At 34.3% G+C, this 20,255-nt stretch overlaps 1 protein-coding gene and 1 long non-coding RNA gene across 2 annotated transcripts in view; one reads left to right on the plus strand and one right to left on the minus strand.

The window, feature by feature from the left end:
* SIFR (SIFamide receptor) overlaps window positions 1-20,255 on the plus strand; it is a 168,757-nt gene that overhangs the window by 127,185 nt on the left and 21,317 nt on the right. The window lies entirely within an intron of this gene.
* Window positions 16,216-19,522, minus strand: LOC149374138 (uncharacterized). Its single transcript, XR_016293159.1, has 2 exons — window positions 19,390-19,522; window positions 16,216-16,434 (listed from the first exon to the last, which is right to left on the minus strand). It is a non-coding gene; the product is annotated as an uncharacterized LOC149374138 (long non-coding RNA).

The raw sequence follows: 20,255 nt of genomic DNA on the forward strand, positions 1-20,255 counted from the left end.
ACTGTCATAACTTAAACTTAAATAAATGTCATAAATCTCACTGTCGTTCGATTTTTTATCCACTATTTCATTCTGGGTTTTCACGCCCAATAAAAATTTTTTTCTCTTTCTGCAAGTAGATACTCGTCTGAGTTGGTTTAGTCTGTTTTCCTCAATTTTTTCTGCCATACTTCAACAAACACTTAAATATAAAATTGTAGTCATTCACGTGTTAATATAATGTTGGACAGTTCAATTGTAAATGGAACATAAAATAAATAATAAATTTAATTTAGGAATAAAAATTACTTAACCCAAAAACGTATGTATCTTTAATTTTTATTAGAGATTGAAGTAAACTTGAAAAAGAAAATTAGATTCATGAATTTTTCACATAATTAACAAGCCGTCACCTAACTCTCAATAATGAATTAAATACTATTAATAACACTTAGTAAATGTAATAATTGGCCAGTTTTTTTTTTTTTTTTTTTTTTTTTTTCAAATGAAATAGTTGTATAGGCTGAGTTTAAGTGCAAACCAAAATTAGCAGTGGCTTATGAGTAGTCAAGCCAAGTCAGGCCAAGCCGCTCCCTGGCCCTCATCGTTTCATTGCCAATCTTGACCCAATATTGGTTGCTGTATTGGACCTAATAATTAAGCTTAGCAGCTTGATTTCGTTTCCAATCCGGCATGTTAGAACTGCATTACCGTACGAACTAAAGCGGAGCACCATCATTACGTATAGTAGGTAATACTTACAGCATTTCCAGGACAGTGGTGCTCACAATTATCTCAAAACTTTTTTAAATTTCACGCGCAACAAATCGAGGTCCGGCCGATGTATGTGTCAAGGAAGAAGGTTACTTACGTACACAAAAATATTAAACTTGTCTAAAATACGAAGTTCATGGTAAGAGCTGTTCTGTGTATGTATACACACACACACCCCTATATAGATAGTTAGTTGTGTGTGTAATTAAACATAACTTCCCACTGTCCCTCCACTGCCCCCTCAAACAAGGGCCCTTTTACCCCCCCCCCACAAGTAAAGGAAAAACTCGACTTGTTTATGTTATTTTAATCCAATAAATATTGGTTCGATCACCCACCCCTACTGCCCCCCACCACCCCACCACTGTCCTTCCACACGATTTTTTTTGCCCCCCTACTGCTCCGCCACTGCCTTCCCACACGATTTTCTTGTGTTTCAATGCATTTCCACTGTCTGCTTTAAATTTTTTTTATAATTTGACCGTATATAACGACCTTAAGCCCTACTTTCTCAGTCAGGAAACATTTGTATTTCTTTTTTTTTTTAAAGTTTGCTTTTTAAAATAAATTTTTTTATTATGCTAGGGAAAAGTCTTTTAGAGTTAAAAATTTGTTTATCTATTTTTCCACTTTGCCCAGGAGGCACATAGATACACTTTATACATATTAATAATATACATAAAAGTACATGGCAATTGATCTCTAATATAGTAAGTATATATAGTAAGTCTTACGAAACAATGTTGAAAATTCTTATTTGTTAGTATAAAGTTCTTGGTGCGTTAATTTTTTTATTAATAACATCATATAACTCTACGTGCCTAAATTTCTCATAGAATTATAGAAACCGTTGAAAATTTGCCCCGTAAACATGGCTCACTTATGCGAACCATGTTATAGAATAAAACAACGAAAAATTATTTTTTGAGTAACCTTGATGGGTTATTAAAACAATATAAAAAACAAGTTCGTTTTTCAAAAGTTATTTTTTTAACCCCCATTGTACTTATGTGTATTTCATCTGTGTAAAGGATCAAAATTCATTGATAAGGGGTTGGTGCAGGTGGTGGAGCCCCACTAGTATGTATAAATAAGGTTAAGCAACTGTATTATTCTTTTTTTCACACTTTGCACCAACTTATTGAAAAAAGTGATCTACACATGATACATATTTTAAACTCATTATCACTTTACAATTAAAAAAAGTCCTGAAAATAGAACAAAGTTACTTTAAAAACCACTATTTTGTGTCCTCCCCAGCCAAGGGAAGGCTGTTTGTGTATTAGTGACGTCATGAAGGTCTTGACCAACAGAAAGCGTTTTGGTGTCCACGGGATACAATTCAATTCTTTGCATCTTCAAAAATTATATTTGTAATGAAAATAGCATCAAAAAATTCTGGGAAAAAAATTTCAGACAAAACCGGGTTCTAGGTTCAGAAAATAATTAATTTCAAGAAATGCTAATTGCAAGAGGTACAAACTCCTAACTTATACAACAAATTAACTATTCGTCATTTACCAGTTTGACGCAGAATATATACTTCTAGAGCCAATGGCAGTCTATCACTGAAAAAAAAAAAATCAGTTGGAACGACTGCCAAAGACGATAGATTTGATGGACTAGAAGTAGTAACTACTGTGGCCGTTAGGAGTACAGATCGTAGACGGTTGTAGCAACAGATCAGCCGATAGTAGCTACTACAGCACAACGTATGTTGTTGTAACAGACAGTTTTTGTGCCTTTATTACGAAATGAAAATGTATTGATGATGAGTTTGTTAAATAATGGAATGGTTGTTTATTGAACACACACACACATACACACACATATATATATACAGGCAAGTATTTTAATTGTGGAATATTAAAAATTTAAAAAATGAGTCTTAGACGAAAGTAGTTTATTGATAATAAATAAAGTAGAAAATTGAGTAACAGCATGTAATTATGTACTTATTTCTATTAAATTACAATTTGTACTTAGTTGCAACATATAAAGAGTTATTATAATTAATTAAAATGCAAGGAAGAATGTTTGGCAATTCATTAATGTGTTTAAATATACAGCGATCAATTTTTGCAACTTCATATACAAAAAAATGCTCATGGAAATGTAAACAACGAATTGCCTCCATTATAATGTAGAAATTTTGTAAAACGATAAACATGTCTTTAATTACACCAAAACTTAATAAATCATCGTCTCCCAGCTCGGTAACAACGACCATACCATTTTTGTACTCTTTTTCTTGAATTTTAATGTGACTTGTGTGAAAAATCTTATTTACATCAATATTTGGAAAATACTTTCTTCGAGTATAATCATCGATTCTTTCAGAATCGTTAAATATTATTTCATCATTTTCACTTTTCTTACTTGCTTTCAAGTAAGCTAGTTGTAGTTGTTTTTTGAGTGATATTGTTTTTAATAAATTTTTTCGGTTGTTTGTTGTAACTGCCGTTAATTTTAGTTCCCTATGTTTAGATATTTTTGGATATTTTTGGATTAATTACCTCAGTTCAAGCGGTAGAATACAAGGGAAAAAGAAAATCAAAGTTTGGAGCAAAACTGCCAAAATTTTGAAGAAAAAAGCTTTAACTTTTGAGTTGTACGCATGGGTTACATCAGTACAATCAATTGCCAGAAGTAATCCTATCTGTTTTCAATGACTTATGTGTATTGGTTGACAATTTTTATCATCACAGCTGACTTAACGGACACCCAATACAACTAAGCTACTGAAAATAGAATTCAAAACATTTGGCAATGGGTTTCAATGGTTAACTGAGACTCCGATAATTTAAAATGTTTTGAAACGTTAATTTAACAACTTTGGCATTTCTGCTCTCAACTTTGGTTCCGTTTTTGACTTATATTCTACAGATTAAATTGGCCTGATTAATTTAAAAAAAGTCCTCTGTTACTGCTACATTACTTTAATGAAACCTTTAAACACTTTGAATCCAATGAAAAAATAACTAGTCCAAAACATTAAAAGTATCTGAATTAGTTACTAAATTAATAAAGCAGTGACAAAGGACGTTTTTGGATTAATTACCTCAGTTCAAGCGGTAGAATACAAGGGAAAAAGAAAATCAAAGTTTGGAGCAAAACTGCCAAAATTTTGAAGAAAAAAATTTTAACTTTTGAGTTGTACGCATGGGTTACATCAGTACAATCAATCGCCAGAAATAATCCTATCTGTTTTCAATGACTTATGTGTATTGGTTGATAATTTTTACCACCATAACTGACTTAATTGACACCCAATACAACTAAGCTATTGAATATAGAATTGAAAACATTTGGCAACGTTAATTTACTAACTGCGGCAGTTGCACATTTAACTTTGATTCCTTTTTTGACTGATATTTTACATATAAAGCTAGCCTACTGATATCAATTTATTTGTCACCTTTTTGTTAATTTTCTTATACTTATTTATATACAGTTAATTAAATCGAATTTATAGGTTAAACTAACATTTAAATCGTTCGATGAACTGATCAAATTTCCACTGTTTAAGTTTTTGTTTAACAAAATCATCCATTGTTCAAATCACTGTTAGAGTTTTTTAAATCCCCTTATTAATGCACTGTTCGAATCAACTTATCTTTTGTTCAATGGCCTTTTCAAATTAGTTTGTAATATATATAGTTGAGCGGTAGTATCAACAGACTAAAGGTAGTAAGTATGACTACCTGTAGGCGCGGTAATAGCTACCAGAAGAGACAGTTACAGCTACAGTCTGTGACAGTAATGGCAACAGACGTTTTGAGAAACATTTTTACCGACTGGCATTCAGTAGTTCCAACTGATTTTTGAAGTGAAAACTTCTTATGGCGCGTTGGGCACTTTTGTGGGTGAGCATTTTCAGCCATTCTCGCGACAGACGAGATTTTACACAGATATACTCCGCGTGTATTCTTATAATATATATATATATACTGTACGCGCTCTTTGCATGGGCATTCGTTCGTGCTCTCGCGACAGACGAGATTACATACCTATATGTATACTCAGAGTGTATAGGTATGCGAGAGCGCTGCTGCTATACGCAGCAGCGTTGGTCTGAGCATATCACAGTTCATGTTTGATCGCACAAAGCGCTCTGCCTGAATCTCACCGCGAACTACTTGGCGCGAGAATTCAAATTCAAAATCGTATGAATTTTTTCAGCAGACAGTAAGGCGCAGAAATTCAAATTCGAAAGAAATCTTTATATGTATTGGCTAATTAATGCCTAAAAATATTAGATAATGTTGTATGATTATAGAGATCAAGAGGTCGTCTATAAGAGAGAAAAAAGGTGTTTCGTCCCGAGAGCACGCCAGGACTCATCAGTAAGGCTGATGACGTGCTCCCTGCCTTAGACACAGAAGAGGTGTGGGCTTAGAGTGATTCGATCGCGCTTATATATGAATCGTGCGAGAATTTCGCCGCTTGACGGGAGCGAATATCAGGGGCTTGGCCACCTGGCGAGTAGAGCCTGAAGCGCGAGAGATGTGAGACGCCACATGATTACATACATAAATAGTATACCAAGAATTCCTTCGAATTTGAATTTCCACGCCTACTGTCTGTTGAAAAAATCATACGATTTTAAATTCGAATTCTCGCGCGAAGTAGTTCTCGGTGAGATCCAGTCAGTAGCGCTATGTGCGATCAAGCATGAACTGTGAGCGTGGAATAATGCTCAGACCAACGCTGATACGCAGTCTTTGCATGGGCATTCGTTCGTGCCCTCGCGACAGACGAGATTGAGAGTTTTTTATATTTATTTCAAAAATGAATATGAAACGGAAAATTTATTTATTTAAATATTTCATTTGACTTGTGTTGCTGTTATGGTATTGTGTTAAAAAAATTGATAAATTTTGTATTTACTATTTACTAATATTTGCTCATTTAAATAAAACCACTTCCTTCGAATATAGTTTCTATATTGTTATACTTTATGTCCATTCAAAAAGTGCCCACATTGCTTTGATAACCTTGATTTTTTATGTACAATTTCTCATGTCGCGAGCGCACCTAAAAATGCTCACCCAAAAAAGTGCCCAACGCGCCATAAGTTCAAGTTTTCACTTCTGCCTGCACTCCCGGAGTGCTACTTGAACTTGGTTTCTTTCATCTATAGATGAAAATGAAAGTTTAGCCAATTTGAGCAGAGAATGATATTATTTTCACTCAAGGGACATTCTTAACATTTTTTTTATTGTACCTGTAAGCAGAGATTCTACAAATTTTGTAGTGGATTATAGAATGCCCAAGTTATCGTTTTCTCAAAAACTAGCAAGTGGTGGATACTATAGTTACTGCATGTGTCTGTTTGTAAGTAATCTTGTTTAAAAGTGTCGACTGTAGTGCTCAGTATTGATTTTTCTAAATCGTTGCCGTTTTCAAAAAATCACCTACAGAAAACTTCTTTTTCACCGAACAATTTGAAAAACAATACAGGTGCTCTGCCTGCTCCCTAAAAGATATTTTTATTATTTCCAAAGCATTTTTTCGTAAGATCAAAAAAAAAAAAATAGAACTCGAAATTGTGTCCGTACTGACAATATAATTTATATCCTCCAATAGAAAACGGAAATGGTCACTCGTTTGAATGTATCGACATAATCTTTCTGGGTAATTCTGCCGTAAGTGGCTCAAAATGCCTTAAGGGGGTTAGAGCGAAAAACAAATTTCTTACGACAGTCTTCGAAAAATTATAATGCGTTTGTTTTCATTACTTTACCAACATATTGAACCTCAGGAACATCAGGAACCGTAGCGTCACAGTTTTTGAGAAAAAAAAATAGCAAACTTAGTATCTTATACACAGAATCTTATTAGAACGTCGTTGCGACATGTACATTTTTACCAACAACTTGGAAAATATTTTTACAATTCTTTTAAAAAACTAATATGTAATTGTAAGCTACAATTAAAATAACATATCCAAATTTGAGGAAGCAAGCCATCACGGCTTAAGAAATACTTTTATTAAAAATTTTACGAAGATGCTATTGGTATATCTATATACAGCAGATGAAAAATAAAACATGGAGCATAAATTCGATTTTGAAGTATTAATTTTTTATTTTCTCACTTGTTAGTAATCTTCTGCTGTACGATATGAAAGAGCTCGCATGATTTATCAAGAATAGTCATAAAATACTGTTTCGTGTTTCTTGATTTTGAAAATAAGGAAACGTCGATTTAATTTCAAAAGAGTATATTCTTGTTTTAGTAAAAGATTTCAAAAGCACAGAAAAACAGGAGAACCAAAGCGCTCTGCTCTGTGTCGTGATCTGAAGTCATGCGACAAAAATAACAAAATAAAGGTTGCCTGGCAACGGCATAACTATGCAACTACTTATTCTATTTTCAAATGGCAAAACGCCCATAATGACTATCATTATGTCGTGGCTCTTCATAGTGATTCAAATCACCGAAGAGAGGTAAAACGGCCCCAACTACGGCATCCGTATTCGTGCACGTAGCCTAGGTCTCGAGGTCCTGTATGCCCTTTGACCGGTGAAAATAGAACACTAGCAATTAAAAGGCAAAATAAATACGTTTTAATATTGAAAAACGAACAGTGCAGAGTTAACAAAGAAAGAAGGTAATATTTACAAATATACGTCGGTAACATTCTCCCCTCTCAAACAAAATGTCGCATTATAATGATTCACCGAATTTAATCAGTTTACGCGTTGGTCGAGTAAGAAGTCCGTTAGCAGTTTTGACTTCTGCCACACGCACCTCCTTATCTTTTCCTAGGAAAGTTTTTACAATTACGCCTTTTTTCCAAGTATTTCGTGGTGTTTGATTATCTAAAATTAAAACTAGATCGCCAGTTTTTAAGTGAAAATCTGTCCTTAACCACTTTTTTTTCGGTATTAATGATGGCAAATATTCGTGCAACCAACGACGCCAAAAACAATCCGCTAAGAATTGAGTGTACCGCCATTGTTTTCTAGGACAAGTATTTTGATATTCAAATTTCTGAAAACGTAATGTACCGGAAGATGCACCAAAAAGAAAGTCGTTGGGCGTAAGGGCTTCTTTATCACAAGGATCGACAGAAACGTGAGTTAAAGGCCTTGAGTTAATTGAATGTTGAACTTCGGCAAGTAAGGTTTTAAGGATTTCTTCAGTTGTGACTCTTTCTTTTAAAATAACTGCTAAAGTTTCCCTGACAATTCTAATCATTCTTTCCCATGCTCCCCCCATGTGAGATGCTGTAGGAGGATTAAATTTCCAGGTAAAATTGTTTTTTAAGGCAAAACCTGCTTGAGCTTCTTTATTGAAATTCATGATGGCCTCTCTTAATTCAGTACTAGCTCCTTTAAAATTTGTGCCGTTATCGGAATGAATGACCTGAGGAAAACAGTGTTCAGCTGCTAATCTTTGAACTGCCACAATTGCTGAGTCCGTAGTCAAACTGTGAGCTAGATCGAGTTGAATCGCTCTTGTAGAGAGACATGTAAAAATCACACCCCAGCGTTTTTCTCGTCTTCGACCTATCTTAATTAACATAGGACCGAAGTAGTCGATTCCACAGAAAGTAAAAGGACGGTAACCATAATCCAAACGTGAAGACGGAAGATCTGCCATTATAGGATTGGGAGGCCAAGCTCGTAAAATTTTATAAATTCCACAATTGCGTACTATATTTTTTAATACACTGCGTGCACCCAATATCCAGTACAACTGTTTTAATTCATTTAAAACTGTTTCTGTTCCCCAATGAAAAAATCTTTCGTGAAAATGTTTTATCAAAAGCCGCGTGACTGGATGTCTTCCGTCTAAAATAAATTGTTGAAATTTTACGGAACTCCCAAGAATAGATTTGACTCGACCGCTTACACGTAAAAGGCCTTGATTGTCCAATACAGGACTTAAAATTAAAATTCGGCTCTCCCGCGCTAGCGCTTTCGAATTTTTAAGGGCTGAAATTTCTTTTCTGAACGACGAAATTTGAATTTCTTGGATCCAAAGTTTTTCTGCGTAATTTTGATGTTCAATCTCTAATAAATTCGTATTTTGTTCTAAAATAGTGTTTAAAAAAATATCTGAAGCTTTTAAGACGCATGAGGTTGCACGAATTAATTTATACCACGACGAAAATCTTTCGTTATCGGGAAGATAGGGAGCCAAAATATTAGCTTCTGTTGTTGAAAACACTTGCGTGATGGTTGATTTTACCTTTTTTCCGAAGGTTTTTAATGGCCATGAATTTTCGTTTTCGCGAAGAAACGCAGGTCCTAGAAACCATCTACTATTTTTGTAAATAGCTTCAGGAGCGTGCCTGGTCGCGTCATCTGCGGGATTATTATGCGAGGAAACCCACTTCCATTCCGATGGTTTTCTTTTTTCCGAAATTTCCCCCAAACGATTCATGACAAAGGATTTGAAAGAGAGAGGCTCGGAAAAAATCCATTTTAAGACTGTCTCTGAATCAGACCAAAATACGCGCTGATCAATTTTAAAAGTATGCTCCTTTACAACTAAATCCGCGATTTTTACTCCCAAAACTGCAGCCTGAAGTTCTAGACGTGGAATTGTGGACGGTTTTAAAGGAGACACTCGACTTTTTGAAACTGAAAAAGAAACGTGAATTTCATCATTTGATAACAAAAATCTAAAGTATGATACCGCGGCATAAGCTTCTTGGCTTGCATCGCAAAAAGTATGTAAAGATATTGATTTAACGGAATGACCCCGAAGTTGATAACAACGCGGAATCTTGCAAGCCTCTATCGAAACTAAATCTTTAAGCCAATGTTTACAAAGAATAAATTCTTTTTCTCTTAGTTCATCTTCCCATTCCGTTCCGCTTTGCCAAATTTTCCGCATTAAGATACGCGATTGAATTGAAAAGGGAGCTAAAAAACCTAATGGATCGTAAATAGACATAATTATGCTGAGAAATTTCCTTTTAGTGGGTTTCCTTGCACCGGATGAGAATTCTGCAGAGATATTTTTTCCGCTTAATATAAAAAACAAGGTATCAGAAATAGTTGACCATTGTAAACCCAAAATGCGTTCTGTTTTTCCGTCAAAATTTCCCAATAAAACTGAATTTCCTTCTTTTTTGTTTATATTTTTTAGAACCTTTTGTTCATTAGAAGCCCAACTATGCATTTCCCAATTTGCGCCTTTGTTTATTTTTATCACTTCAGAAATTCTTTCTTCAGCTTTCTCCGCGGATTCACAAGAATCAAGATAGTCATCCATGTAAAAATTTTGAATCATGCTCTTCGAAGATTCTGGATATAAATGTTTATATAGCTCAGCATTCTTATTCTTAATAAATAAGGCTGTAGCTGGAGAGGATTTGGCACCAAAAAGAAGAGAGGACATCATCAGGACGAATTCTTTAGGAATGGAAGATCTGTCTTTCCCCCGCCACAGAAATCGCTGAGCATCACGATCTTTTTCGCGAATCTTTATTTTTAAAAACATGTATTTCATGTCCCCTTTGAAGGCTATAGAGTATTGGCGAAATTGCATGACTACTCCAATTAAATTTTGTAATAAGTCGGGACCGGTTAACAAAAAATCGTTGAAGCTAACTTTACAAGACTTTGCCGCTGCATCAAAAACCAAACGTACTCTACCTGGCTTATTCACATTTTGAACTCCAAAATGTGGTAAGTACCAGAGTTTTTCATTGGGTTCTGAACGAGCCTTTTCTGCGTATCCTAACTCAAAAAGGTGCTCCATTTCTTTGTAATACAAAGCTGCATATTCTGGATCCCGATCTAATTTTTTTTCTAAGTGGTGTAATCGGTTTAAGGCGTTTATGCGACTATTTGGAATCTCGTATATTTGGTCTTTCCAAAGTAAACCGACTTCCCATTGATTGCTGTATTTTTTACTTGTTTTTTCCAATATTTATTTGGCTCGTTTAACGCCTAAATTTTCTCGCGGAATTGTACTTATTCCTAATGCATCCAAATCGAAATTTTGTTTGACAAGATTATTCAAATTGAGATCGGTATTTACTGTTTCGATTTCACAAAAATTAGCCTGAAGATTTTCGAAATTAGAATTTTTATTTATAATTTGACCGTGTAAAGACCAACCAAGTAAACAATTAGAGATAAAAAACGAGTATTTTTTGATTTCAAAATATTTTTGAGTAATAATTAAATTGTAGTGATCTTGACCGATTAAAATTTCTGGAACAATTGAAAAAGGAAAGATTTCTATACCGGTTCTCAACCTGCAATAATCTGACAAATCTTTTGACAACGTTTGTTTAGGTAAAGCCATATTTTCGACAACAAGTACATGATTTAGTTGAAAAGAAGAGTTAGGAACTTGGATCGTGAGACAGACTTTCATGTTTGCGAAAGTAATCGGATTTTGATGTCCCACGACACGTAAAGCAATATTGGTTGAACTTTCAACAGCTCCGATTTGTTTGACAATTGTTTTGTTAATTATAGAAATAGTTGATCCCTCATCAAAGAGAGCATATACGTTTTTGAAAGATTTTGACCCTATTACCCGAATAGGAACTATTTTTAACAAAGTTTCACTTCCTAGTCATGCGAGTTCTTTGCTTGATAACAAATTCGGTCTTGGGGGAAGATTACGCTCGATTACATTGGTCGAAGAGCGATTAAGTTCTCGTTCTTCATTTTCTTTATTAAAGTTGTGTAAAAGAGTGTTGTATCTTAGTTTACAATTCGTACAACGATTTTCAATTTTACATTCAGGACGCGAATGACCTTTTTCCAAGCAATTGAAACAAACACCGATCTTTTTGGCGGTCCTCCATCGTTGTTTTACTGATTTTTGAGACAATTCTTTGCACGCTGCTGTTGAATGATTATTTCGCATGCATAAAGCACACAACTTTTGCAAGCTTGCACTTGAATGTGATTCTTGTACACAAACCGAAAGAACAGCCTTTTGATTTGATGCGTGCGTATGAAAACTTGATTCTTTCAGAACTTTATCTGAACTACCAACACTATGCAAATCAAGTATTCCGGCAGACAAACTCAACTCTGCTTCACTATACAAAAATGCACTCAAAATTTCTAATTGCGATTTTTTACCCTCTTCGGCTGCTGAAAATCTTGCATAATCTTGTAACATTATTTTTGGAATTTTACATGAAATTCCTTTTACCAAATCTGGACTGTGTAGGTAACCTAAATGATCTAACGATTTAATCGCGATCACTGAATTTTTCAGTTTGGATGCAAAATCGACCAAATTTATTCTGCCTGATTCAATGGAAGGCAAACTTTTTATTTCATTGACAATCTTTTCTAAAATTGTACTTTTGTTTCCATATCGCAGTTGAAAGGTTTCAATTATTTCATTCGCACTAATACCCGAAGCAAACAAGGTTTTTACTGAATCTCGCGCATCACCTTTTAAAGATTCGAACAGTCTCATCGCGCTTTCTCTTTCGGAGTAATCTCCTAATTCAGAAGATAGATCAAAAGCTTTCTTGAAGTGCAACCATTCTAGTGGATCCCCCGAAAAATCCGGTAACTTTTTTGCTGTCATTCGATTTACGTAACGAGAGCTTTCGTTAAAACTGTTCGAATTTCTATTTGCATTAACAGACGACTCAATAGCACTGGCCAGATGAGTAATCGGATCTAAGTTTGAATCCTCAAACGCAACATTACGAGTGTTATGAGACCATGCATTTCTTGGTAATGAATTTAGTCCTTGAAAATTCGATGAATGTGAATAAGAATTTGAATTGCCGCCAAAATTTTCATACACGTGATTCAAAAAAGAACTTTGCCTGTTGGATAGAATATTGCGTTCAAAACTTTGATCACTCGAAGCGTTGGCTCGAAAATTCATACACTCGCCTAATGGCGGTAGAGAATGTGGGCGCTCTTGACAATTATTTCATGGATTAAAACTTGAAGAATTAGAAGCGTCAACAACGTCGTCAGCGTCCACGTCGTCACTCGGAGACTCGACTGGAAGCACCGGGGGTGGGCGCCGAGGGGGTGCGCGACGGCTCTGGACTCGGCCGACAGGGGCGACCTCGGCAAACTCGTCGGCATCTGCGTTGTCTCTCGGAAGCTCGACTGGAAGCACCGGGGGTGGGCGCCGAGGGGGTGCGCGACGGCTCTGGGCTCGGCCGACAGGGGCAGCCTCGGCAAATTCGTCAGCGTCCGCGTCATCACTCGGAGGCAGGACTCGAGGTGGAACAGAACCTCGAGAGCGTTTCGACGGAGCACCTCCCGCTTTAAGCGCATCCGAAACAAGACGATGTTTTGAAGGGCCGTTCGAGCCAACCCGTGAAACTCCTTTTGACGAAGATGCATTTCGAATATTCTTCAACGTCGATTTAATTTTTAAAAGAGTATATTCTTGTTTCAGTAAAAGATTTCAAAAGCACAAAAAAACAGGAGAACCAAAGCGCTCTGCTCTGTGTCGTGATCTGAAGACATGCGACAAAAATAACAAAATAAAGGTTGCCTGGCAACGGCATAACTATGCAACTACTTATTCTATTTTCAAATGGCAAAACGCCCATAATGACTATCATTATGTCGTGGCTCTTCATAGTGATTCAAATCACCGAAGAGAGGTAAAACGGCCCCAAATACAGCATCGGTATTCGTGCACGTAGCCTAGGTCTCGAGGTCCTGTATGCCCTTTGACCGGTGAAAATAGAACACTAGCAATTAAAAGGCAAAATAAATACGTTTTAATATTGAAAGACGAACAGTGCAGAGTTAACAAAGAAAGAAGGTAATATTTACAAATATACGTCGGTAACAAATACACTAATTTTTAATTTGAATTAACTTTTGAGACTGGCTGTACCGCTCTAACCCCCTTAAAGAATCGTTCAAATGAAAGTTGTTTAAAAAAATAATTTTCCATAGTAGTGCTACCTCAAATACCATCTACAACTAATATCTAAAGCGATTCTACTACAAAAATTTTAGGTCAAAGGATATATGATATTTTGTATTAGTCACTTTTAGTCAATTTTCGAAAAAAATACGTCTGTTTCTGATACGTGCAGCTAAGCTGCTTGTACGGTTAAAATGTTCTAACTCAAATGAAATAAAAGTGAGGGTTAAAATCCATTTATTAAAAATTAATTTTGTTTTATTTAGTATCTTCATTTAAACGTTATAGCTGTTTAAAGAGGAGCGATAAATATCGCTGAAAATGAGATTTTGTAAATTTTTGCTAAAAATTCATTATTAAAAAAAAAATACCTACAACTTTTGATTGGTAGCAACAAATTCAACAAATTTTCGTTTCATTCATAAAGCTTTGTTTAAGCAGTCATTTGAGTCTATTTTGGACCACCTTGAAGAGTAAACTCCTTCGCTACTAGTGTCGGAAGTGGAATCGGTATTCATCGATGTATCTCATGAAAAAGAACCAATATTGGACCAAACACCAAGATATTCGTCTCATGTTTTATCTCAATAATAGTGGAAAAAAAATTTCGTAAATTTTTGATGCACGAAAGCTAGAGAAAAAGACACTTACCATTTATGAGTACAGAAGTGACATTTCGAGCTTTAGAGTACTATTGTGACTTATAGACCTAATATAAACAATCTTTCGCTTAAAAAACATTTGTCTTCAATAAACAGTACAAGAAAAAAAGTTTCCTTACCTTTATAAGTAACAGAGTGGCTGGTCTGGGGGGGGGGGGGAAGTGATCAAAATTTTGTACTCACTAAAATTGAAAATTTAAATACATATCAATTAAAGCTATTAAAATTTTTGACAGCTTTGGCGTGTAGATTTGTCTCAAGACAGTCAGCAATCGCTATGATGTGAGATTTGAAAAGTGACCACTAAAAGGTGTTACGAAATACAATACGTGCTTCTGTACTCACATAAAGTGTGACTTCGAATTCATCCAATGTATTTTATACTTTAATCATCAATCTGGGAATATTATTTTATAGCACTGAATTTCTGGAATGAGAACTAATAATACTTACTCCAATTTTAATTATTCATATGAATGCGTATATTCGCCAATACACATACCATCACGACAGTTTACATCATACATTGTACATGTAAGTACTGTAAGGTCTGTAAGCAGCAAATGATTAAAGCCGTTTTAATACATTACCGCTAGACCGCTACTCGTCTGAGATATTTCTGTCTCACTCATTTTAGCAAGCACATCCAAAAAAATCGTTTATTAATTTTTATCTCAAAACTTTAAACGAGACCGAGAAAATGTGAAGTATCTGATCGATAAGAAATTTTTTACTCTACTCGCTGGATTCTTAGTTTTACTATACTATGAGTACTTACGAGATATTTGCGAAATAAACTTTTAAACGCTATCTTGTGGAATTTGACAAAGAATCTACGTTTTGGGTAATACTTTTTGTAATCTACGTGTTTGATATCATCTAATATCTAGAATATCTCTTGGGATTTTATCTTTTACGTTAAACAGATTTTCGATTAGACTAGGTACTTTACTTCGATCACGCTCTCACTTACACACTAGCGAAGCGCTCCCCCACTCTATCCTTATATGTTTCTACAATAAAGAATTGTCAAACTTTGGATACATTTACAAAAAACTAGAGCATCTAAGGAATACCCTCGAGTATTTAAGAATATTTTACCTTCATTTCGTTGTAATACCGATAAGTTTGATGTTAATCAAGTTATTTGTAATAATTACATCTGTATTCTAGCGTAGGAACCACTAATTTAGATATTAACCTTGAAAAAGTTGTTAGGTTTGTATAAACTTTTTTAGAGAGTAACATTATTTTTTAACTTCACTTCCACATGTTTTATTGAAAATTATTCGATACAATTATTATCAGAAAACATTACGCAATTTGCATGAACAAAGTTTTCATAAAAATTAATTCTTGAGTCATTGGTGGTGAATTTAAATCCTGGCTGATGGGTTCTAATATGTTATTCTGAAATAATATACATTTATTAATTTTAAATTAACATGTTAAATTTAATATACTTAAGTTACGTGGAATAATTAACTCAGTAGTTATATCAAATTTTGTGAAAGTCTCCAACAAAAAAATAGCACATATTTAGATTACTTCATTTCAAAGACCATCGTCCTTATGTGAAGCTGATAACAAGCAAAAGCAAGTTTCAACAACTTTCTAAAGCATATTTCCATGTAAACGTAGAAACCTACAAACACAAGCTTTTACTCTCTACAACTTATTTGAATCGTATTTTCCTTAAGATGAGTGTATCTATGTGAATTTAAAAACATGTCCTCACGTGGTCATGTGAACATGTCATGTTGTTTGGTGTGTATGAAGTTTTTCGTCATTATGAGTAAAAAAAAACTTATTTCATTAAAAGGTTTAGCTTTTAGTAGTCATAAGTGCAAGTTGACATTTATTTTTCAGATAAGATTCATCTTCAACGCAAACAGTAATGCTATAATAAATACTTAATATGATGTATAATAAATTACAAACCTGCAATCAATTAGATATGGTAGTATGGATAAATTGATCCAGGGTAACCATAGTAGGGGTACTTGTAATAGGGGTAGCTGTAAGGCAGTAAACTCGAGTAGTATGGATACTTGTAGGCATAGCTCGGGTAGTGAATCACTGAAGAGTACGAGTGGGCTGGCAGAATGTAGCTTGGTGGATATGGTGATGGTGCAGCGTTAATTAAAGCTACGGCCAGGCACAGAATCACCTGTAAAAAAAATACACGCCTTTAATCACATTCACGCACTTGATTATTTAGATTACGAGAAATTACAATGAAGGAATCTACGAAATGATTTAACGAACAAAATTTTGTTATTAATTGCAACTTAGAAATGTTTTATTCAATAAAATGAAAAACCGTACGAAATAATAGATGACTTATCACGTACTTATACATTCATGTATCTATATCCACATACACACAAGCATACCTACATGTATACTACGCAGTCATTATTTTACCATTCGTAACGTGGTATTAAACACTGATATCAATCAACATGTAATTTAAAAAGGATTCTAAATAGAATAGCCGAGGTACAAGTTAAGTGAGAGGGTTATTGTGAAATTTTGTGTTTTAAAGAAATCCTAACAAAATTTAGTATTCATCTTCTTCAGTACCAAAAATATTACACTACCATGACAGTTCTTGAGAATTTAAATCAATAAGTTTTTCGGTTTTACACAGGTTCTTACGGAGAGGGGCCGTGGAGTCAATGTACATTATTGTAGGAATGGATTGCGACAAAAGATGGGGTAGGGAAAAATTTGGGACATTGCTTGAAATTAACGTAGGAGAGCTCAAAAATCGATGGAATAGCGATTAGCAGTAACACACTGATTTTTATGGCATTATGGCATGGTAAGCTGCAAGTTGAATGTTTTGCTTTAATAAATTTATATGTCATGCCATGTAAGCTTATCACAGGAAATATTCTTCCAAACAATACAGTAACTATATATATGTGTACATAAGAGTGTCCGTTATTTACCAAATTTATTTTTTAGTCATGTACGTCCTTGAATCTCTTTGTTACATTCCAAAATAAAAATCCGTACCATGAAACTCCGAAAATTCTCGAGTTAACACGTGCCACGAAATACAAAATGATTTCAGTTTTAAAAGCATGGGATGTTAGAATTGTTTAACTTTATTCAACATTTTTTACTATCAAACTTTGTTACTTGATGCTTAAACTTGATGCACATTTTTCTCAACAACCAACTACAGCTTTTCTCTGACAATAATATCAATACTTGAGTGAAACTTCGAGTACTTGTTGAACAATACACAAACTTCTACTTAAACACATGATAATATACAAATTTCATTAAAGCATGTATGTATTAGTATGCATCGTAGTTACTCTTTATTTATATTTAAAGATTTTGAAAAATCGCTGCCAACGAATATAGACTCAAAGATCTCTTGGTCTCTAATTTTCTGCTGTTAGTTTTTAATAAATATAGGGTATGTTATGTTCTACGTCTCTAAGAAGATCAATGGAAATACTCAATTTATTTATTATAAATCTTTCATTTATATCAACTCAAAAATCTGTCATTAAGAGATTTGATAAGTTATTCCACTGCACATGAAAGACTGTATTATTTGGGTGTATTCAGAATCGTACATAACTGTCGTATTGCATTACAGCCTTACTGACTTAAGCGTTCTAACATTAAATCATTGCACACACAAAGCCATTATTTTTTATATTTTTAAAGTTATACATAATTTAATTAAATGTTAGAAATTGAAAAAAAAAATAAAAAACATTTCTTCAAAATCATTCTATGAAAATCTTTATACTACACTAAAAGTTGATGTTGACACTTCCTCCTTTATGAAAGAAAAGTAATTGAATTTAGTCTTAAAAAGTATTCATTCGCATGTTTGTATTCCAAAACGTCATTTATCATGTTGATACATACGCACAATGGAATAAAAAGTTTAAATTACTTTTGAAAATTTTTGAGTAACTGTAGACTGGGCTTCATACATAAGTAAAAATTTTCAGTTATAAAAAATTAATAATTTCTTTTAGACTTTAAATACATAACTGTCTTTAGGCAAATCACCGTAAAAAATCATAAGAGAAGTTTACAAAAAAAAAAATAGTTTAATGAATTAAAATTTAAAGTCTATTTTACATTGATAAATGGAATACAATAAAGTAGTAAGTATTACATCTGTTAAAATTCTATTTTTGTAATCAGATTCATAGTGTTTCGTTAGTAACAAGTACCTTCATAATTTTTTTTGGTAGTTCTAAACGAATAGTTTTTTCAATTTTTGTAAGATACAATATATTTTATGAATCAAATACAAATGTTCTTACAATAAAAATTCCAATGAACCGTTTTTCGTTTATCAAAAATCGATATATCAACAGTGTCAGGTACAAAAATAATTTTTATTTTTGAGTGACTACCAAAATACTTATTAATAATCACTAAAACCTGTTTATTCTTTGTATGATTGCTTAGTGATTAAAGGACTTTAAAAAAAAGTCAAATTGCAGCTATTAAATTGTAGCAATATGTTATTAAAATAATCTTGTATAATTTTTCATTTGTTGATTCTGTTAATAGACAAACCACAAATTCTATTCAGTTTACGTGAATATAAAATTAAATTATCAGGTATAAATATTTTTACTCTGTAATTTTATAATGTTTCTCACAGATGGTGTATACATTTTTATTAAACCAAATTTATTAAATTATACTTTATTTACAGTAAAAAAAAGTAATGATCAAAAAATGTCAAAATAACATGTTAGTCAATTTTTTGTCATGCTTGTTGATGAATCAGAAAATAATGTTTGAAATTAGTTGTTGAAATAGTTACAATTCCATAGACTTCGTGAAGTGCATCGCTGATTACACAAAAACATGTGTACATGAGTGTGTGAGTGCGTGTATGTATCTACAAAAGTTGTTTGTGCCCTCAGCTTTTTATTACGATACACGTAAGATTCGATTTTATTAATTGTAATAAAAAGGTAATAAAAGTGTAAAATCAAAGTCATAAAATGCATGACTACTAGGTGCTGTGATAAAAAAATTTAATCAAATTAGTTCGCACTACAGCTATCGTAGAAAAATAGGTTGGGTACAAGGTAAGAGGGCAGTAGTATACAAAGTAAAGACTCACAAATTTCAGCAACATCGTGCACCTGTACTTGTCACTCAGGAAATACTAGTAACGGTAGTAGTCCAAAAAAAGGGCAATGGTCCGAACAATTGTCTTGTAATCTCGTCAACGGCACCGCAGGCCATGCACGAGAGGACGCAAGTCTTCGCTTAAAGTTCTGCATCCACCTGGCACTTCTTTTATAGTTCAAGTCCCAGCCCAGGTAGCATACGAGTCAGGGTATAAGACAAGCCGCTAAGCCGCAATTACGACACGGATCGCTATAATTCATTGTTAGGGCCTTGACTGGCATGCATTCTGCTATGCGGCCGTAAGAGACTAGAAGTGTCGATGGAAGTGAGGAGGAGGGCACCATTATGCGAGCGCACACGTAAACATCGATTTATGCGCGACCGACTTAATTCAAGCGAGCGAACGCGTGCACAACGGAGATCCGATCAAGATCCACCACATTAATGTATATCGATGCATTGCTTACACGCCGGCCACTTTAATCTATAATCATTGGCGGCGAGTTTACTCATTCCTTCATCATCGCTCGTTCACTTGCTTGGGCTCGGAAATGGAACAAGCTTTCGAGCTCTCGGGGATGACGGTGTCAGTGTTGGCAGAAAACGCTTGGCTTCTAAAAAACTATCCCTGTGTATGGAAAAGAAGCATCTAGAAGAGAGACAAAGAGTAATGCCATCTAATAACACGAGAGCCAAGGTCGAGTTTACGCAAAAAAGGAAGAGAGATGAAGAAGCTGTCAACATCTGGCCTAGGTTACTGCGAAGCCCTACCACTGTACAGGGCTACAGAGAGAAAACGGTATCAGCTGTTAAATACGACGCTTTCAGTTTATTTTCCAACACCCTTGTTTCTTC

The sequence above is a fragment of the Copidosoma floridanum genome, unplaced genomic scaffold (assembly GCF_036245765.1).
Source record: "Copidosoma floridanum isolate Cflo_tuat_1 unplaced genomic scaffold, Cflo_Japanese_pri ptg000021l, whole genome shotgun sequence".
Lineage (NCBI taxonomy): Eukaryota > Metazoa > Arthropoda > Insecta > Hymenoptera > Encyrtidae > Copidosoma > Copidosoma floridanum.